This window comes from Thunnus maccoyii, chromosome 23 (assembly GCF_910596095.1).
Source record: "Thunnus maccoyii chromosome 23, fThuMac1.1, whole genome shotgun sequence".
NCBI lineage: Eukaryota > Metazoa > Chordata > Actinopteri > Scombriformes > Scombridae > Thunnus > Thunnus maccoyii.
Window position 1 is genome coordinate 14,443,628 of NC_056555.1, and position 23,322 is coordinate 14,466,949.

The 23,322-nt window shown below is 41.7% G+C and overlaps 1 protein-coding gene across 7 annotated transcripts in view; it reads right to left on the reverse strand.

The window, feature by feature from the left end:
• plxna4 (plexin A4) overlaps positions 1–22,821 on the reverse strand; it is a 240,020-nt gene extending 217,199 nt beyond the window's left edge. For 5 of the 7 annotated variants that reach the window (XR_006094002.1, XM_042403692.1, XM_042403695.1 and 2 more), the window contains exon 1: positions 22,661–22,821. The gene's annotated coding sequence lies outside the window, so the exon portion shown is untranslated. Of the gene's footprint in view, positions 1–11,743; positions 11,823–20,087; positions 20,515–22,660 lie in introns of those variants that run through there. The other 2 variants (XM_042403693.1, XM_042403694.1) reach the window with 2 other exon arrangements.
• Positions 22,822–23,322: the final 501 nt, after the last annotated feature.

Genomic DNA, 23,322 nt, shown 5'->3' on the forward strand with positions numbered 1-23,322 from the left:
AAAACAACAGAATGTGGAGAAAAGTGAAGTTCAACATGTCCGAGTCATGCAAAGTGAAAAGGATGAAAGGTCAGTGAAGGTTCAGACACGTAATGGAGATCTTAAGAGCATGTCTACCTCCAGCCACAAGAAGGTCACTGAGTGCTGTGTCCATTTGCTTAGAATGAGGAAATGGGAAGGAAGGATAGATGAATAGGCATAGGCATAAAAAAAAAATCATAATGCATGTAGATAATGTTGCAGCTGGAGCCAAAGGGAGAGCTCCCATCTCTCCCATCCTAGAGTCTACACCTGCATCCAGTTATATATGCATTTATTTTATGATTTTGTTGATTCCTAAAGAAAAAGATAACAACTACCTAAGTTTCTAATGATAGTCAGTAGAAGTTGCTTGAACTTTTAACCTTCAACTAATCTAACCGCAGTCTTCTGGATTCTGCACAATATTCTTCTTGTATCGACAAACACTAAAAGCGAAGGTCATTCACCTTTGGTCATTAATTTAAATCATTAATGTATTTTTATGCTTACTTGTTTTTTTCTGTTTTCATGGGTCCTTTGATTTGTGGACACATGCACACACTGGCAATGTGTTGTCAACCACTTCTACATTGTGTCGGGTCCATTCATTCTGTGTATGTTGTTTGTGGTTGATGTGATATCAGCTGACAAGGGTCAGGGTGGTGGATTGCTTTTGTGGAACTTTTGAGGCTCTCGTGAGCATTGCTTAAGGAGATACACCTGCTCTTATGAGACTGCTAGACTGCCACTACTGATGTCTGCACAGTAGCTTGGTTACATCTCTTGTGACCCACTGCTTGTCAGCTCACCGTTTTTTTAATTATCATTTTGGATGATTGAGGTGTAATGCACACTTCCTTGGTATTAAATGTGGTGGTCACTGATCAGGGACAGGGTGAGTACTAGGTGCTTTGGGTGGGGGGGTTGGGTTGGGTCATGCAGTGGTAGTAGTAGTAGCAGTAGTAGTAGCAGTAGTAGTAGTAGATGTAGACAAGTAAGTATTAGTGTTGGTATGAGGTTCCACATGGGACTGGGAGTTAGCAAAAAGAGCAAAAACAAGTGAGTGAGGAAGCATGAGAAAGACAGAAAACACAGAGAGAGACAGTTACACTGAGGCAGATGAAGAAAGAGAAAACAAGCAGACAGAGATGTGTGTCCCAGATCAGTGTTCTGACTGGAGTGGTGAAGTCCTCCCCAAACCTCCACCCACCCACCAACTCGCTCCCCCTCCCCTGCTGAGCTCTGGCAGTGATCAGAGAAATACGCGTCACTCTCCATCGCAGCCACACACTGGGACTGGAAGAAAACACAGTGTCCCTGCACTCGCCTAGCGTAATCACAATCACAAATGCACACATTCAGACACACGTGCACACACAAATCCGGACCACAACACAGGAAGACACACACTCCTTGACACTTCTGCATAAAATGCACAAAAACACCGCAAGCATACAGAGCAGGAATGTCCCCCCTCAACACACACACAAACTGGCATAATACCTTGGCATCAACAAGAACACATTATGCCCCCCCCCCACTACAACACTGGCAAAAACCAAATTAAACTAGAGCAAAGTAAACTGAGGCTTTTTCAGTTTGCTAGTGGCCGCCGGGGAAAGAAAAAAAAAAACAAAAAAACACAGGCCTCTGCTATCCAAGCATGCTGCTCAGGAGAAGCTGTAACTAAGGAGAGAACCCTAACAGCTACACATACACCCTGCAATGATCCTGCCTGCAGGAGTAAGAGAATTAGCAAGGGACAGAGCACAGGAGGATTCACGACTCATTATTACCATTCTGACAACCTGAACAGTACACACACACACTCTCACACACACACACTCTCACACAAATCAAATTATATTACTTGAGAGCAAAGACAAAATTTATAATTAATTTATAAAAGTAATAATTCAATGTGCTCACAGGACAATCATGCTAAGCTATATATACAGTATAACACACATATACCCTTAGATAACGTGAACAGACATGAATGACCATTATGACGTTGTATGCATTTCTTAGGTAAGTACCTTCATGGCTTAAATTATATTTTTGCCAGATCTTGCAATCAGTTCTCTCAGTTTCAGTCCCTTAAAATTACAGCTGTAACGCAACGTAGTTGATCTGTACAGATCGCCCCTTCACGGATTAACTGCAAAATTTAATATCTCATTGGAGACAAAGTAAACAAACAAAGTACATGGACAGACAGCATGACGCTTACAGGGATTTTGAAGAGCAACAACCAAACCAGCATCTAATGGGTCCAAAGTGACATCTGCAGGTATGTTTATATGCTGTTTAATGCGCTGCAGCTGAGCAGCTAATTAGCTATCTCGCTGCTAACTGACGTTAGCGGTGCAGTTTTCCCCGGTGAATGTTTGTTTGGTGGCTCATTCAAAAAGCTGCAGGACAAGACATGTGTTCATGTTTGTAAGTTATCATCAAGTTTTGATGATGTGGACACAGGTTATTATTTCATTCACTACCATGTTTAAAGGAGGAAGGTGCCTCATGCTGCACTTTAATTTAACAATGTTTTATTTAAACATTGGACATCATGAATGTTGTTTTCATTTAAGACCGTGGGAAAAATGATTCAATCTGTGACTTAAAACCGTGATATGATCTGAACTGTGAGTTTTGTGATTTGTTGCACCCCTACTTAAAATATATTTAAATTTTTTCCACTGGGTATTTGTAAAGTACTAGCAGCTAACAGCTACTGTTTCCATTCTCACACAATTATAAGAACTATTACTCTCAGTAACTACACCCTTTTTTCTGGGGAATGAAACCTTAACACACACAATCTGGCTCAATTATATGATTATTAAGCACAGAAAAAGGAAATTAAGATGTACAATTAAAAAATAATTGTGCCACTCTTTCATTCACACACATGCACAAACTGGTGAACAAACAAAAACCAAAAGTAATGATGAAGTGATCAGGTCCCACATGCCGATCAGGCTGAGCTAACCCCTGCTGATACATAAAACAGATGGCACACTCATTTCTCCCAAGAAGGCAGTAGTAGAAAAGAAAATGAAGGACAGAGAGGATAGAGAGTGGAGGCGGGGTGTCCTTAGTGTTTACATCAAGACGTGGATTAGCAGCATGGATTACTGTCACCAGATACCCTGTCTAGATCAGGGTTAGGAGGTCTAATCCACCACAGAGCTGTTGATATTACAAAGAAAGCCTTAGGATTGTACTGTCAACTGTGTACATATCATATGAATGACAGAAAACTGACGAGAGAGAGACTTTGACATTATGTACTACAGATGTAGCTATCAAACCAGTGTTTACAAGCATCAACACACTGCAAATAATACATTAACTTTAATTATTTAAGATAGTATTGAGTTTTAAAATGTGCACCAACAGTGCAATGTTCAAAGGAATTGATCTCCCTTTGTTCAGTCGGTTAAAGACAAACATTTTCGTTTATAGCGGGAAGATTCTGCAGTTCACGGCAGCTGCAGAGCAGTAGTGGTGAACTGACTATCTCGAGGAAGGACAATTCCCAGCTGTATGACTGGACTGCATATCTTGGCAACTTGAGTTTGTTTTCTTCGATATAAGCACAGAGTTTGGTTAATACTCACTTACACTGATTCACATACACATGCAAACTCATCACTCACCAAATAGAATAATGATAGTGGACGTCTCTGCCCCAAATTACAGCCGGGCATAGCAACCGCAGCATGGTTAAGGTATAGTTAACTAAACCTTTGTTCACGCTTAGCAAAAGATCATGGTCAAGGTTAAATATTTAAAAAGTGGACATAAATTGCTGGACTCAACCAAACCACAGTTGAAATGTGATTGCTGGGCCACCCAGGTGATGCAAGGGAACAACACCTGCCCATCACTACAGAACAGCTTTTGGTTTGGCCACAAATGGCATAGTTTGTAGGTGGGAAGCCAGTGAGGGATCACATCCTTGTTGCTGCACTAGCAGAAAACCCTACTGAGTTCTGGAGGGAAGAGAAGTGTGATCATTGTCTGGTTAAAATAAGTGACTGGCAAGTGTATTGGAAGTAAGATGTTACTGACCACAAACTCATACTTATACTGTATGAAAGAAGCAAAGCCAGGCACAGTGAATCACTGGTCCAGTATAAGTGTGTCAAGCGTAAACACAATTTCTGTGTCACACATATTTTCTTGCTAGCTTGCTGTCTCTCCGTTTCACTCTCCTAGAGTGAGTCAGAGCATTTCAAAGAAGGGGTCTAGGCAAAGATCCAACTGGACAACCCCTCTGGATTTCAGAGAAATAGCTGACATCTGCCCATCCCCTCTCTGCGCTCAGTCTCTTTCATTTTTTGCCACTTCTTCACATCTGAGACTTACTAATCTTCCTTAGTAGGATGGGGTTCAATCACATTCATTTTTCTAAAACACACACTCAGGGTTAGGCATCCTCAGAATGTTTTCAGGACAGAAATAATAATCTCTGCATTGCGTCTTTGGTTAAAATATCACTACACTGCAACAAAGTGGGAAATGACAGAGTCCTTGAGGGAGTACAGCACTCAAACAGTCCTTGGTTCCCAAGTAAGGTCACTCAAACACACATACTGACAAACTCCACACACTCACGCACACACTCTTGGCTCAGGTTGGGCCTTTGTGCAGTGGGTGCTGATGCAGGCTGAGATTAGTGGAGTGTGTTATCATCAGTGCAGATCAAGAGGCTCTAATGTCATTAGGAGGACTGTTGAAGAGCCTGATGGCCTGCCGTCAGCGCCTCGCTCTGATTGGGTTAGACTGTGGCTGACTTCCTGAATGGGAGGGGCCTCTGTGTTTGACACAGACCACACAACAGCGACCAGAGAGGGCCATTTACAGGGTGAACTTAATGAAGCTCTGAATTAAATTTGGATGTCTGAGTCCCAACAAAGATACACAGGCATCTCATCACTGAGCATTAAGGACCTTAATCACGTGATGGTAAGAAAAATAATGAGCTTCATCTGCATTTATCAATTATCCACATAAAATGCAGAGTAACAAACCAATCTGTGCATAGTGTTAAAGGAAAGACAGTACAAACAGGTGAAGCTGATGACCAGTGCTGCACACCTGAGCCAAATGTTAGACTCCTTTTGACAAGTAATGATATAAAACAACCACTTTCTAAGATAAGAGCTTAAAAAATTCAGATGCGGTGATGAAAAGAGTTGAAGAGAGTTTTAATATTTCCCTCTAATCTATATTTAACAAGAAGCACTTGACATTTTGTGTTAACAAAAAAAGATATCCTCTCTATCATCCGTCAAACTGCCCCCTAGTTGTAGTCATGTTGTGCCATATAAGCTCATTTTGAATCAAAAAGGCAGATATTTTGCAGTAATTCCAATAAATGAAGCCAAGAATCCCTCTTAAATGGTGTTGCTAGGCATTGTCTGACAGTTGCTTTCATAGAACAAATTCAAAGCCTCTAGCTCTCTCTCCTTTTCCATTTCTCTCTCTCTTCCAATTCCCTTATTCCCCGCGCTAACGGGCAGACAGGAATGCAGGGCCGTGTAGACAAATCAGCTCTCGCTTCCATCAGCTGCCGACTGGCACCATCTTAAGTCCCAACACGTCCTTCCTCTCTTTCTCCATCCATCCATTCCTCCTTCCCTGTACCTCTTCTCCTTCCAACTCTCCCTTAGCTCCTCTGTTATTTCATGAGACTTAAATTTCTGCCTCTCCCTCTCTCTCTCTCTCATCATCTCTCTTCTCCTCCCTCACCCTTTTTTTCTCATCTCTGGTTTCCAGTATCTCTTTTTTCCTCTCGACATAGTAATTAATTATGAGTCGTACTTTGCTTGAAGCCGGAATGACTGAATGTTTTGCTGCAGTATGAGAAACACTGAAACAAGACACGTTAGGATAGTGTGCTCTGTGTGTTTGTGTGCAAGTGTGTTTGTGTTTAAGAGACAGAAATGGCTTTGCTGTCTGTTACCTTCAGGGCAGGATTTTTTCTGCGGTGCTGCTCAACAATCATTATGCAAGTGCTTGTGTCAATCAGAATTACAGCTTGACTGGTACATCAACATGCCGATTGTAGCTTACCACAGATAGATCAAAATTCTTTAAGAACCAAATTTAAGAAACTTAATCAAATGTGTTTATGTTATGTCAAAAAAAAAAACTCTCACTAATCAATATTCATGTTGGCCACAGAAATCTCATGTCTGTCAGGTTGTAGTTTGAATTAACAAGTGGATCAAATACACCTTTGCTCAACACTAACAACTGTCCACAACGTCACACATTCTCATAACTGCCAATGTAACTCAAAATACCTCCAAGCATGCATCCACGCAAATACACAGCTATAGTGTGACCTCTGAGGCTTTAATCTTCGTGCGATCAGGCTGGTTGACTTGTGATAAGACTTGATTTCCAGCAAAGGTGACATCCTTAAAGCTCTTCTTTCACATTAGCCCTTCTTCCCTGTCCCTTTCCCCTTTTCACTCCCTCTCTCACTCAGCAGAACCCGAGCATGTCAGTGCCACTGAAGCAGGTAATAAATCAGAAATTATAACACTTCATTTTGCACACAGCACACTTCAGGCCACCAATCATAATAAACAGCTTATGTAAGACTGTACAGTGGAGGTTATGTGAATTGGGGTGTGAGCTGGCAAAGCCTATTGGTCAAGGATGGAGAGAGGTGGCAAGGTGGGGAGAAATAAGGTTGTATGATCAATGTAAAGCTTTGTCCAAATTCACCCTTAGTCCTTCACCTAACTTTAGATCCTCCCTTGTTTGAGGTGACAGTCCACACACATAAAGTCATAATAAAATAAATTCACTACTGAATGGGACATTTAATCATGCTCAGAAATGTGCATGTATTAGGACATGCCTGGGTTAACCATTTATCCACAATCAAAGGGGAGAGAGCTTTGAGGGTGAGGAGAGGAAATGTGATACAACACAAAGTGAGAGTCAGAGTTACACCTAAATGTAATGCTGCCTTTATTGATGTCATTAATTACCCCTACATTTCATGTTATAACATGCCAAAATGTCTGCTGTGAGAAAGTCCTACAGCAGGACATGCAAACATACTGACAGACACTCAGTCCTCCCACACACACACACAAGTGCTCACACTCAAGCTCAGAGCCTAAGGGAAGGGCGCAGAATGTAATCCAGGTTGAGACAAGCCCAGAGACCAGTGCTACCTGAGAAAAAACACATGTAAATTGTCACCATAACATTTGAATACCCTCAGATCTAAACCATTAACATAATGGGAATAGAAATATGAAAAACAAATGTATATGGCTTCTATTAAAATTTGGTCACAAAGACAGAACAAAGGAGCCGACAGAACTGTCATATAGCCCACAGCGTCACAATTACTGTCACATTACTGCAGGACAGTTGTAGGCAGCAGGACAACTTAGTATTTACTTGGCGTATTCTGAAAGCAATCCCTGTTTAAAGATTCAACATAATTCCATCCTTTCAAATGTGAATCAATCATTGTATTAAGTCATGCTCAGCGTTGCCAAATTGCCTTCACTGTCATTAACATCGGGTAATACTTTATCATTAGCTCTCAATGATCAAGACATTGATAACGCTGTCTGAATGTTGTTTACTTCCAACTGGTTACAGCTTGTGTGGCGCCAGGGAAGAAAGAAAAATCCCTACATGCTAAAATAACTGCTTCTGAGCTCACCCATCGGCTAAATCAGGTTTTCTGGCTGAGTTGCTGTAAACAGGATCAGACCTGCCCCAGTTCAGATGGTGATCATTACAAATGGAGCTAGTCATTACCGGCTATTGACCACACAGAAATGTTCACTGTTTCTTTTCATTAATTTTTCAAATCTACCCGTGTTTGTCTCTGTCTCCCTCCAAATCCGCCTTTTAGTAACCTGTCTGACTCCCCTGTCTTCCTCTCTTACTATTGCTGACTTGACCTCTGAGATTAACTTCTTAGACATAAAAGCTTGATAATTTAGAGGGATTTGCTGTGTTTTTCTACAACCACTCACTGTCTCTACACTGTTTTTTTTTTTTAATAAAATGTGTCTATGATATACACACTGAGGTGTGAGGGTACACTCGGTATGTGGAGTTGTGCATGTGTGTTTATGTGGGTTACCAAATGTGTGCGTGTGTGTTGTGCTGAGCTGAGCCCACTACAAAGGACAGAGAATAAACTATTGGACAAAAACAGTAATAATAATCCATCCTATTCCTATTACACACACACACACACACACACACACACCGCAGTACCATCACATCTGTGAGCCTCATCAGTGCAGTGGTTGATTTGGTTTGCTAGAAGCTCATGGATTACAGCTTTCCCTTATAATCCATAGCGGTGATGAGGAAGAGTCTTAAAGATCTCAGCTCCTGGTTTACTCTGCACATCTGGAATGAGGTCAGTTGACTGACCTGTAGCTCCTTTTTAAATTTGTTATTGCCTTTGTTTCTGTAAATCACATTACATGCCAACTAAATTTAGTAATTGTTCTTCTAATCCATAGAACCAAAACAAAACCACTTTAAAATCAGGGAGAAACTTAGATTCTTTATCAAGGCATGATAAATTATTCTTCTAACCTAAAGTCATATTGAGGTTAACCAATGGTCCAGTTGTCTATGACACTGAATTTACACTCACTAGATGCAGATACTTATAATTCAGTCAGAGTGATAACAGTCTAGCAGGGACGTTGATGCACATATGTATGCAACACAAGCATGTGTCTCATCTCTCATGTGTCTCTGACTTTCTCTTAACTTTGCGGTTGCCTCAATTAGAAAGAAAAATATGACCTTACTTCTATAACTCTCCCTTTTTGAAAAAAGTACGTCATACTTTGTCATCCTGTTCACATGCCCATCCAGTTTAAATTACCTAAGTATAGACCATGTGGGATAGATGGAGAATGTGGGACATACTAGTGAAGACAGACTGTCTACACCTGCAGAGACTTGCAGCCCTGTGGTAATGGTCTTGGGAAACTGAAAAATGAGCACTTTGACAGAATATGTCAAAAGTGCCCTTCCAGCCGCTGAGATATCCCATTTTTAAACACATTCAGCAAATGGCGCTATATTATAACTACTGCCAGTGAAAGAGCAAAGACAGAGAGAAAGAAGAAACAGCTGGCACGACACATGAGTAAAAGTGTATGTGTCATTTCCCTAAAAGGTTAAAATAAAGAGAAAGTCAAGCTTTCATGTAGTGCTGAGCAAGTGAAATAACACTAATATTATTACCATGAGAAATGATGGTGATTAAATTGTGTGATATTTAGGCTGCTCCACAAACTAAACGTGTTAACACCCCATTCCAATGATCTCTAAACACGTATCTAATGTGCACACACGTGCAAAAACATTTCTCCCCTTTTGTGTCATTCTTCCACTGCCTAATGAGAAAAGTGTGCATCTAAACTACAAAAACTAATATTGGCATGATGCCATAATAGGTAGTAATTTCCAGTAATTGCCAATAATTGTCAATAATTACAGAGCAGTGTCTCCTTTGGGCTTGTTATGAAAATGTTGACAATGTTAATATTTAATTGATGAGTGCAATGATGCACCATGGGAGTCATTGATGCAGCAGATGCATGACAAACTCCTGGACATAAAGGTGAATTTAAACTAAATACACATAAATACACTCATATTCATTCTGCAGCCTACACAATGGGGATGAAGGGGATGTTGCTGAGGGCACACACTAACACAGCCTATAAATGCACCTATATATTTCTCCGACACATCTTGTTGTGCTTGACTGCAGAGGGAAGGGTGAGAGTTGAAATAGTTAAATGCTGTGTAAAGTGGCAGGTCAAGTGGAGGTGATGTCCCTGAACTGCAGCATATATGATGAAAATATCTCAGCAGTATATAAATACAAAATACAATCTGAAAAAAACTCATAAACTACATGTCAACCAGCTGCTGAGATTATAACTAGAAAGTGGATTAGTCCATATATGAGATTTAAAAAAAAAAGGTCTTTGAAGCAAAGGCATGGCAAGAAATCATAAATGCAGCATTAAGACTGAATCCCTAATAATCATATATTTGGTTAGCATACTTAACATTAATATTGTGTGACTTTCAAGGTGCTTGTGTTGCATATTCAAGTAAACACAAAACCATTTTAACAACATGTACCATTTGAGTCAATTACATTTTTTGGAAACTGAATAAGTGTGTGTGTGTGTACATGTGTCTATTCAGCCATAAACCTCCACCACAAGCCTAATGTCAACGTCATACTTGGCCTGTGATGTCCTGAGGCCCGAAGAGGCATCTGAGAGGAGGAGGGAAGAGAGGTCTAGTGGGATGAGGGCCATGATTGAATGATTCACAGACTCATAAATCCACTCCAGTCATCATTCTGGAAGAAGCTACAGACTCATTCACACTTTCTATCGCTTACACACATGCACACAGAGATTACAAGCCACTGGCAGCATACAGCATCACAGACACAAAATCCCCACTCCAACAGGGTCCCTTTGGCCTTGTATAGTAACATCATACTGTCCGCTACCGGAAAGTGGCATAACTCGTATTCATAAATTACTTGTGCTAGAGTCTTACTTGCTGCAAGAGGTCCAAGAGTATAGACGCAGCTTTGTTTTGTGGCTGCTGCCATTGGTTGTTACAGAGAGAGAGAGCTGTCAACAAGTGTAGAAGTTATGGTTTTTGCTACAGTGGATTGAGATTTCTGACTCTCCCTTTGAGACATTTTCTGTTTGTGTTGTCTGCGCTGACGTCTAAGCGAGGACTGGGCTAGTCCTTGACAGAGCAGAAAAGCTGTGCTCACAGGGAACTGGGCCGTTGGGTTGCCAAGACTGGTTGAAAACAGTCTTCATGACTGAGGCTGACTTGGCCTACAGACCTGAGGCCACTCCCTATCACAGAGGCAAAACTGGAGCTACCCTTGGCGCTATGAATTTAAAGAAAAACATCCTTAACATTAGCTGAAAATTTGTGGATAAGCCATTTCACAAACAGAGTTGGGTAAACTGAGTTCAGGCAGGTTTACACTCCATTACATGCCTTTCCACTACCCCTCCTCCCCTCCCCACTGTTTGTCTCCCCTCAAACTTTCTCCCTGCCTATAACTCCATCCCTCAAACCCTATGGCATAAACACATCAGACAAGCTTTCTAGCCAGCCGCCCTTCACAGAAGCAAGTGAGAGGATGCAAATTGTTATCCAGCGTCTTACCCCTCCTCTCTATTCCTCCCTCTCCTCCTCCCCTGCTTTCGTCTCTCCACAGTCGGTCATGGACGTTTTTATACTTTGATTTTCTGCAAGCTTTACCTCATCGCATTGCTTTTCCCGGAGACATGGGGAAAAACCTCTTACAAAACACATACACACGTCCACTTAACATGGACAGACACACACACACACACTCACCCTGCATAACTATCTAGTTGCCAGATTTGCCGGTGGGCCTAGAACAACCCAATCAAAGCTCAGCTGGAAGAACTACCATGACAATGCAGAACGGATGGACACAAAGAAAGGGGAGGGCGGTGGGAGGGATGAAAACCTCTCTCAGAACTTGTGCTTTTTCCACAGTTACATTTGTAGACTCAAGAGAGAGAAAGAGAGGATGGCCTTTTTGTGAGCTAACAGAGAGAAAAAAAAAAAAAAGTCTGAGGGAGGATGCTTGATGCAATACAACAAAGTGGCTCACCTTTCCTCTTCCAGTCTATCACCTGGGGATTGAAGTTGTGCTGGTGTCTACAGAAACTCCCACTGCTATGTGTGTGGAGCTGGGAGAGGGAGAGGTGTGCTCAGTACCGAACAAAATTTTTATAACAGCCAAAAACTCTGTCCTTATAGATAGTGGACATCATGTTGTTGCATTGTTGTTTATTTGGAAAACTTAATGTGTCAGCTCCATCCTCTGCTGTCTTTCCTAATGATAGGGTGCATAAATGCTGAAATTGATAGTCAACTATTAACAATTTAACAACTGAATAATCCCCTGAGTTATTTATCAAGAAAAAAACATTTCACTAGTTTCAGCTTCTCAAATGTGAGTATTTGCTGCTTTTCTATTACGCATCATTGAAAATTTGATCATCTCTGGGTTCTGGACTGTAGGTTGGACAAGAAAACATGCAAAAGACATCCCCTTGTGATTGATTTTCTTCACTATTTTCAAATTTTTATGGACTAAAGGAATATTCAAAATACAACTGACAGATTGATCAATGATGAAAATAATCATTACTTGCAGTCCAGTGGTGCTTTGTGCCCGAAATTTGCAACAAAATGGGAAATCCCTTTGATGAAAAGACTGTTATTCAAGGTAATATGAGCACCAAATAAGCATCAAACTACAAACACTCCAACTGTCACTGTTTTCAAAGAAAAGAAGACTCACAGTGTAGTAGACCTTTTTGAAATCCAGGCACTTCAACCCATACTAACATTCATGGTAATCAGTGCTGAGAATGTCAACAAGTATTGCTGCCTTTCTCCCACTGCAGATAAAAATGTAAATATTGAATCTTCTGAGCCCAGTTACTGTCATATGAAAGGTCAGAAGTCCATCACAGTATCAACCCATCACGTCTCTTTAGTGCCTCCTGCTATTTTTTCAAGCAAAGCAGTAAGGACAATTTTTGTGGAGGGGTTCTCAGTTGACAAATCACGTTGCCATAGGAACACAGTTAGCTGCGTGGGTGGCAGGTAAGGATTGTGCGTGTCACTATAGTGGAAAGATTTAATAGGTCCGCTCCGCACTGAGCCATACAGAGATCCGAGTGTGAGAAGGCAGTATGTAGTAAGCTTTCGGCTTAGTGTTCAAATCATTCTCAATCCTAACAATCTTCACAACATGGGAGAGGGTGGGAAAGGATGACACAATCAAACATATGTGTCAGAGTTGAAGGATGATATCATGTGTGAGCAAGCAAGCCCTGTAGAATAACCGGGTTGATGATTCACCAGTTTGGAGAAGGGAAAAAAGAGGTTTGCTGGCATAGACAACTAAAACTTTACTGTTCTGGCGCAGTCACCCCTTCCCTGGAAAGTTTAATCACAGCAATCAAAAATCAATACCTGTCAATGATGATAGTCTGAAGCTTAACCGGAATAACAAATGCAACACGTTTTATTCCAGGAGAGCAACAAATTTCTCCCCAGCACTTGGCGAGAGTTGGGCCCTGGCTAAGAGTCAATCACTGCATTCGCACACCCACAAGCAATTCCAAATCCCATCAACAGAAGAAAAAAAAAAATACTCAAGAAAGACAAAATCCCAAACTCAAAAGGGAGAAGCAGACAGAGAAAAGAATAACATGAAAACCCAGTGTAAGCCTCGTTAAACCTCTCTGTAACATCCCCAATATTATGCTGCTAGACTATGATATATCCTGAGGGGAGGCGGGAGACAGGAGGAGAAGGTGGGGTGGTGTGAGGAGGGTATTACTGTAAAGCAGATTCTCCCCCTACCCCACTGCTGTCTGACTACAACACAGCAGGGGTCTTGCCTGAGCCCGCTGTTTCACAATTACTGTGGTAACACTGCATACTGATGCCCCCTGACACCATTGACACTTGGAGTAGACAGGAAGTGAAAGAGAGGACAAGAGAGAGAGAGGAGTGGAGGGTATGTGTGGGTGGAAAAGAGTGGTCAGACATATCATTAAGTTTAAATCCTCTGGTCATCGAGTAGAAGATCCCTCCTGCTATGAAACAAAATTATACTGTAAAAATATAGTAATCAATGATGCTCAATAAGTCTGTTCCTACAGAGGTCGGAAAACACCCGTCAATCATAGCAGAACTACACTTCAGTGAGAACAAACTGATTTCAATAAGCTACAATATAGTTATTTGGCATGGCAATTTTAGTATTAGCAACATCCTGCTGTGGCTACAGAGGAATCATTTACTGTACATTTAGAATATGAGATAACACCATCATCATCATCAATGTCCAGCTTCAATTTTTTTTTTCCAGCAGAAAAACTTGAATCTCCACCCAAACCTCTAAAATAATGCTGAAGTTGCTTCTTCTTACCCCTATGGAGAAGTGGTGCTTTGAGTGCTCACAACCCAAAAGAAGTCACTGACCTCTTTTTGCACCGAGCGCCGTAAGCGCTGATCCTCTTTTCAAGTTGAAACAAGTTCAACTTTTCAGAAGTACAGTGCTCAGCAATGTCACTCCAGAGCTCCGACAACCAATGAAGTTAAAACACAGCTGGGAGGAGTATCAAGAGCGTACATGCTTCTGTCAACAATGTGTGTTATCATTAACCTTTACTGCTAGATGTTGACAGTGCTGAAACTCCTAATGCTCATGAGGTTGATCTGTGGATGCAACATTGCAGTATAATACTTTATAAGGCACTGGAATTTCTTTCTATGAAAACATAGTTTGTTTCTCCAGCCTTACTAAAAGAGTCCCTTACTGTTGAAAGTATAGAGTGATGAGAAAAAAATCCCAAAGGATAAAAGAGCAGTTTGTCTTAAAAGAATTACAGGACATAAAAAAACATTATATGTTGGTTGTAGGTTACATGATAAATATTGAAAGCTTTAAGGTATTGTCTGATATGGATTAATAAAACATGTGTGCATGCATGCATGCATACTTAAGCATGCGTGGCCATGCCTCTTTGCGACAGGCGGGATGAAAACAGAATTAGGGGCCTAATCCTTGCGTGGACTTGAGGCGTCGGCACAGGAGCAAATGAGAGAGAGCAAGAGGGGAAAAAAATGCCCTGAGACAGTCTGCAATTTTCTCATCATTTCATGCATCTGAAACAAAACTAATTTACTGCTTGTCATGCTCGGCTTGGCACACACAAACATAAGAGCCAATATGCCACAGCGTGTCATCTGCCGCTGCATCAAAGAGAGCTGTTTATATATCAGACTCACGGCTCCATATGAATCATAGAGACCTGGGAGAAACGCTTAATATGGTCTTATCAAAAGAAGCAGTCTGGCAAACGCACTGATATGTTGGTGCCTTTCCACGTCTCCCTGATTCCCATCTAAACAGCAACATCCCATGTCTCCTTCTCACTTTATATCCTGCCTCATAGGTCATTCCAATGTCACAACAGTCGGGATTTTTTTTTTTTTTTTGCCAAACCCCACACACAAACACACAAAGATAAAGTTATGTGCTTGGCAGCTTAGAGTGAGGCAGAAAGATATGGGAGGAGAGAGCTGGAGGCAGAAACAGTCAGAGAGAGAGGGAAGGATTGAGAAAAAGATGAAAGGAAGCATGAGAGAATGCTGGAGGGAGAAAATAAAAGTGGTGTGACTGTGATATAGTAGCATGTACATGTATTGGTCCCCATTATAATGGCACGTGACAGCTTAATAAGACTCTGGCTGCCAAGATGAAAAAAGAAGTTCTTAACAGCAGGTGCACACACACACACACACACACACACACACACATATATAGACTATATTTGATTGGTACTGTATACATTTATATGCATCTTCTCTGTAGGCGTCCATCATACACACATGCTGAGTAAACTATTCCGAGGAGAACAAAGGTTCTCATTAAATTGGACGCTGTGACGCATATTGATTTCTCCCCAAAGAATTTACAACGCCTATTGTTTGGAGATCCTCACTTCAGATATCTGCTGTCATTGCTGTGGCAAACATCAATATGCAGCTCTGTGGTGCATTACCAACGGGTTAATTACATACTTGTAAGCAATTACTCTCTTAATGTAGCATAGAATCCTGCCCCCCAAATTGGAATTTAGATCAAAACCGTCAGTCAGTGATACTATCTTTTTAATGAAGTGTCAACTAAAACATAATAGACTTTGAATCTTTCCTTGCACACTAAGGTCAAGTCCATACAGACAAGATAACATTTATATAGCAAGTAAAAGGGGCCAAGACAACTATAATTAAATAACTATAATCCAAGACTTAACCTCAGATATTCTACTGTTTCATCCTAAACCAAAAACCGTTACCACTTTCCAGACAAACCAACTGCTCTGTATTTAATTGTGGCAGCTTAATAAATAAAATATTATATATATATACATATATAAATTGAAAAAGAGAGTAGCACCCCCAAAAAGTATATATCAAATTTTATATTAGCCCTGCAGCCATTGTTAAAGAATCATGTGTCTGACTTTTCTAAAAATATGAGAGGTAGATTATAGTGGGAAGAACAGTTGGTGACACGGAAATGCAATTTGCCATCTCCTATGTAGTGTTTGGTGGCAGGGAAAGGAGGGGGTCTAATTGGACACTAGCCTGTGTCTGGTAGTCCTGTCACAGCCCAGAGGGGTGTAAGTGTGTGTGTGTGTGTGTGTGTGAGTTAGAGAGTGAGAGAGAAAGAGAGACATCAAGTAGGAAACAGAGCAACAGAAACAGAATGGGAACAAACAGAGAGCTCCATTCAGGACCAATCCACAGACTCATCATTCAGTCTGACATGACGATACGTCTCTGTGACCAGAGTATTCATATAAGGCCTCGCCAGGCCAGTCACAGATGCATCATTCACACCCACACACAGACACACAAAACACACTTCCGCTGACTCTTGCCTGCACTGCTACCAGGCATTTATATCACTATGGAGAATCTTTCTCAGATTCCCCATTCATATTCATTGACAATTTCCCCCTTGACAAGAACACATTGCAAAGATTTTCTATGGAGCTTATTCTTGTAAGTGAACCTCCCCCAAAATTTAATGAATGTCTTTACTGCCAAGGTTGGAGTGAGAGTTTATCCATTAGCAAGCCATAATATTGACAAGGCCACGCTCTCTGGGTCCAAACTCCAGCCTTGTAGCCGTAACATTGGCCGACAGACAGGGGGTAGTATGTCAATGTGAGGTGCTTACACGCCGATAAAGGCTGCTGTTCCAATTCCTATAGGCAGGTCTTGATGGACAGCACACTGGGAGGAGAGAGGGAGGGAAAGAAAGGGAGAATCGTGTGGGAGGAGGGAGGGAGAATGAGTAGTGCCAAGTGCTCTTACAGCCTTTAAGAGTTTAGGACTGAGCTGGAATTTGGTGAAAGGACAAGGAGGCAAGACACAGATGAGATAGGATTATCAAACAGCCCAGGGACTTAATGTTTTTCCCCTCGAGACCTTGACAACAGCAGTACACACAAACACACACACACACACACACAAGAGGAGAGGACATACACATCCTCTAAGAGGACAAGAAGACAAATCAGAACATTCAGAAATGAGTCAAAATGTACATAAACATTGAAAAACAGACACACTCACACACAAATGTACACAGTCAAGCTACTGTAACCTGACAGCCTGCAGCAAGCTGAAGAACTTCCAGTAAAGACAGTTTTCCCTGTAGGTGAGCTCCTCTCCATCACAGGATACTCACAGTTAATAGGTTACCTATCAAACAGCAGTATCGAATGTTTAATCAGTTTGTTTACAGCTGTCCATTAAAGAACCATCACAATGACTTTGGTGCCAAATCAGACTCTCTAAATGCAAAACAGCATGACATCAAATAATAATGTTTTTTCCACACTGCCCAGAGCATATCTGAGCATGTGCAAATGCTATCAAAAAAAAAAAAAATTCAAATAAATATTTAATGTATGTATCTTTTGATTATTACCCAATAAACAGTAATGTTTATGTTAATGTTACTATGTCACATTGATAAATGAAAGCCTAAGGGAACAATCTATCCACTGCACCAGCCTGTGAAGCCACACTGCCCCTCATGGTTTTTCTAATATATAGCCCCGTCCCTTCTGCCACGCTCTGTTGAGTGTGCACTAAGCACAAATATCCAATCCTATTGTTGGGATCATTACAGAAAACACAACTCACTGAGTGTAATTAATATCTAACAACAATAATGCAATGGTATAGATTAAGTACAGTGTTACATCAAATAGGATTTGGAGGAGTTGACAATGAATTGATGCATTGAGGCTGGAGTGCAGGTGGATAGAGGGAGGGGATAAACCGGGAGAGGGGCTCAGAGTACTCAGTGTGACTGCTGTACTAGGGCTCTGCATTTTGCATAGGCTGGAGCAGCTGCTTTCTGTGCATGAGGTGCAAGAGAGGATGGGAGGAAGGGAGGTGAGGAAGGAGGGAGCGATGGAGCAGGAGAGAGAGACATGGGGGACAAAGTGTAAAGCTGCGTTTGGAGTCAAGGACCTACATCACACAATACAGTTGAGACAGAGCCTGCACTGTTACACTCACTGCTCCAATGTATAGAAATCAGCTCAAGCTCAAACAAACCCTCCCATATAAAGTACAGATGTCACTGATGCTAGGAAATGACCCACAGCTGTGTTAAGACAAAGGGGATGATTAACCTCGCGTACAAAATCCAATGTGTTGATAACAAAGTAAGATACCCTGTACAGGATAAACTCAACTCATTTTAAGACGGTGTTGACCATAACACCGTCATAAACACACAGTGTTCGGAAGATATTACTCATTCAGAATAAGCGGCCAAGTATCTTTGCACTTTGTGAGACTCCCAACACACGGACCGCGGTTGGAGCAATCAAGAGGAAGGTGATCCATGTGTCTATACATCTACGCCTATCTCGGTAAATGAAAGTCATCAACTTTGTTTTACTGCAATTCGGCAGTGACTCAATATTCTGAACATTTACAGGAACTCACACTTTGCTTCTTGCCTAATATACACATACAATTCCGGGAAGGATGTGTTTGGGCACATTGGCAAAAAATGTCTCTCTTGTCCTCTTTACTACAGTAATACTTCAAATAATCTTCAATACTGTCAAAAAACTTATTTAACCTACCACGCATGTGACCCTTAAATAATCATATAGTAATATGAATAAAACATACGTGATAAAATTCCATTAAAAGTCACAATAAACTCTGCTGCGCATCACAGATAGTAAGTCCCTGTAGAGCTATTACAATGTTTTCTGTTAACTTGAGTATCCCTAAAGTCAAACCCTTGCTGAGGCGCTCTGTCTGAGCCACATCGGTCAAGTTCAAAAGCTCTGAGAGGGGGACTGGCGTATCCCAGCGATCCTGGAAGCCACACGGAAAGAAATGTGCCAGTTGAGGGGTAATTTTGCATCACGCATTTTCCACGATTTACTAAAGACAGTAGACACCGAATGATAACTGTGCGGCTACATTTATAGATCTAAAACAATATAGTCAAATACTGTTTGTTTAAGGGCAGAAATGCGAGAAAATTATTCGGGATTGTGCAACTGAGAAATCTCGATAGTATAAAGAATTTGTTTAGAAAGATTCTTCATAGCGCCACGCTTGAATAGTTTCAGGCTACATGAAATAATTCCAATGTGGATCTCTGAAGATGCGCAAAACAGCGTGGATTAAAGAACTTTTTAAGAGCCACGCCGCGTTTATCATAAGTCACAGAGTTACAGTCGCTTATCATCCTGAACAGTTCGCTTCCTATGAGTTGTAGGATAACAGATCGTTTTGTCCATTTTCACGATTTCATATAAAGCCGAGCCATGACTGAAATCCCAATAGCTGTCCAGAAGTCTACACGCCACTAAATGCTAGTCCTACGCGCTGGGTTTATCCCTGAAGGCACTGCGTAAATCCGACGCGGAATCCCCGACAAATCTTTCAGTTTTTAACCTTCAGAGTTTAACGCTGCAAGAGGCACCAAGCACGATTTTGGACATGCAGCTCTCTGGGCTCACAGTGGATGAAGGGCATGGATGATATGAAGCGCCAAACGGAGGGAATCCAGTCAATATAAAAAAGTCCCAAGTTGAGAGAAATAGCAGGTCATTATGATTTTCTGCAATTCTCCCCGGGGGTTACTTATACGATCCAAATGGACGGCTTCGGATTGAAACCCGCCCGACCGCCGGAGTGCGCAGAGCGGGCATGGCGCAGCTAGAACAGGTGCAACACGCCTCCCGTCACCTGGCTGGTGCAGTGGACACCTCACACCCAAAACCTAGCTATAATGACAGCAAAGCATCCCCCCCACAAAAAAAACAGTCCTGGCTGTAGACACTAACACCGTGACAAGCCTCTTTCCTTACCTGTAATCTATGCAGATATCACTTCACAAGCCGCAGCCGCATCGACACTGCGGATAAGAGGCACGTCCAAAGCAATCCCCAACTCCTTTTTACTCCCCCCCAAAAAATTGAGAAACGCTTAGAATAAATGTTATATCCTGGTCACACGGCTTGTCCACTTTAAATCCCCGGTAGAGGTGTAGTTAGAAGGCGTGTTCCTGCACGGGAAAAAGAAATAGCAGCGGACTTCCAGCAGCATCCCCCGATCAGCAGGACCCTACTACGCCGCTCTGAGCGCTCTGAGACGCGGGAGCTGCAACTCCCATCCCCCGGCGAGGAAGCACTTGGTATGCCGTTGGAAAAGCCGCTGCGCCGTATGGGATACCGCAGGAGGCTGTGCTTGTGTGCGTGTGTGTGCGTGTATGTGTGTGTGCGTGTAGTGAGCGTGTGTGTATAGATGTGACTCAGTGCGGTGCTCCTGCTTAACTGAGGTGCTGGGGGTGCTGCAGCGGAGTGCGAAAGAGAGAGAGAGAGAGGGAGAGGGAGAGAGAGATAGAGGAGGGGAGTGCGGGAGGGACCGAGAGAGGGAGAGGTGCGCTGCCTCGGAGTTTGCAGCTTCGCAGCGGATCTTGAAGGGGCTCGGCAGGCGCTGAGGAGATACTTCATCCGCTGCAAAAGGCGACGTTTTTTGTTTTTCGACCAGAGATCCTGTACTGACCAATATCTCCGGTCTCGGGAAAGAGGGGGAGGGGGTTACATTTTTAAGTCCCTGGCAACTACCCTAAAGCAGCTTAGTGCGTATTAATGGGCACTACACTGTCCATTACAACAAGCCATTTATTACCATAATCATGTTTATGATCTAATTTATTTTAAAGACAGCGACTGTGTGCCAGTTTAAGTGAGACAAGTCCACTAGTGTCTCTGCAGTTCATTTTTTAGCGTCAGCATCTTTAAAAAAAAACAATAACCGCGCAGACTACTTTTAAACAAGTATTTAAGAGGCTGATTTTCATGTTAAACAGTTCCACTCTTTGACGGTTATTTCTCACCTAAGAACACAAGAATAGGCCAGAGGGTGTGAGATTAAATAGAGCTCATGATTTGTTAAAATAGGAGGTTTATTCAGTGAGGTATGGCTCCCGCAGCCAGGCGAAGGTTTATGTAGCCTAATGCATTCATCCCGTTGAGAATGGGATTTGGCAATGCCAAAGGGGAATTTACACAAATACGCTACAATGCCGGGGTGAAATGATCAGATCATCGGATTTGAATATCTAATCGGAGGAGGATCGTTTAAAGATAGAGATTAGGCAACACAGCAACATAATTACGACACTTGCACAGTTGTAGGTGATTAGAATCTGCATTTTTGTTCTTTGATGATCTTTTAACATGCTTCAGGAGTGCATCCTCCCCCCATACATTTTATGCAATTAATACTCTAAAAGCCTAATTATGTAATCATGTATTTAACGAAATAAGCTGTATGTGTTATGGATGGTATGGTATGGTGTGGGGGTGCAGGAATAATGCCCTTTCCATAAAACCGTCTATTAAGATCACTCCTTATGATCACAGAGAGACAATTCAAAACAAACTGATATTATACTAAATATTGCGCAGAATATGTAGTCAGTGTTGAAGTTTCATTAACTTCTAAATGATGACATAAAAATGAGCCCTGTTGTCTTGTAGGCTATTGCAAAGTCAATGACAGAATGGAGGATTTTGAGGATTTGGCTTTAGGCTCAATGAAAACAACTTTTTTTTTTTTTTTTAAATCCTAATTTACTGGTAAAGAGCAGGAGCATGCGCCCTCTGACCGTTCAGCCCATATCCCTGAAACTCAGAGGCAGTATGCGCTTGGGGGGTCTGTTTGGGAGGCATCTGCTGCAGCCTCATCTCCCTTTTTCCCTCCTTCTCTCGCTCTCTTTCCCTCCCTCCCTCCCTCCCTCTCTGCTCTCACTTCCAGAGGGATCCCTGGCTTTGAAACACTGCATCAGAGCCCCACCTACAGGCCGAAGAAACTTCACAAGCCACACACTGACAAATACAAACCGAGACCAGTGCCTCGCCTGCTCACCGGCGCTCTATCAGTGACCACTACTACCAGTAAGCTTGCGAGAATAACTTAACTGCACAAACCCTTACTACAACAGCCTATATCATACCTTTCAGAGCACTTTACAAATACCACAGCATATAAATATATCAGAAAAGTCAAGTCAGATAAGTCAGCTCTATTAAAGTGATCTGCTGCCTCATTCAAGCATCAATATTAGGTCTCTTAAGGCGTGGAGGATGATGTAAAGTCCATCCACATCCAGAATAGGCCATCAACTGATATCACAGGAATATCATTCACAGGCTATTTGGTCTCTTGGGTGGAAAGGGAAGACCAAAAGTCTTAAGTGGGAGTTTCATATTAACACCTGTGCTACTAGCCTATGTTTAGATTTAAGATATGTTTTTTTTTTTATTTAAAGTAATTTACATTGCATGTAAGCTAGCTAACCATGGAAGAAATGGCGTCATATTTGTTGTTCAAAAACCACCGACGTTAACTCTTTTCTTGAAAACAACTTACTTACCTCGAATGTTTTCCACGGTTGTTTGTAAAAGAAGGAAACTCCAACGTGCAAATGCATCTTTGCTATTATTTTAAACTCCAGTTAATGTGTTAAAGTTTGGTTTAAGCAACGTAACGATTGTAAACACTTAGACGGTGTCACAGACAGCACTAATTACCGCCACCTTGGAGTCACGTGACTGTAATCTCGCCCACCTGTGTGTTATTTTTGAAGCGACTGCAAAATAAATTCACATTGTATCAGAGTATCACAACGATGCGTGTGACCACATAGGTTTTTAACTAGGCTACATCTCAAGATAGCTCTGTGAAAGAACGTTTTATACAAACAAGCCTAATAAAAATGTATAAACGAGCCTGTGACGGCTATTAATGGTTTCAGCGTTACATCAAATTGAGTTTAAGGACAGGCTCAAAATTGCTCAAGTCTGTCTTAAAATAATAGTCAAGTGCCCTGATGACCACTGAAATAGTTTTTTCTTGCCATAATCATTCCTCCTGTTCATACTGGCCATTAGAAGATCCCTTCGTAATGCATTTACTGTACAATGTAAGAGATGGGGGCCAAAATCCATATCCCTCCTTCTGTGCAAAAATGTATTTAAAAGTTTATCTGAAGCTGATATGAAGCTTCAGCCGTCCAAATGAATCAAATCAAGTAGA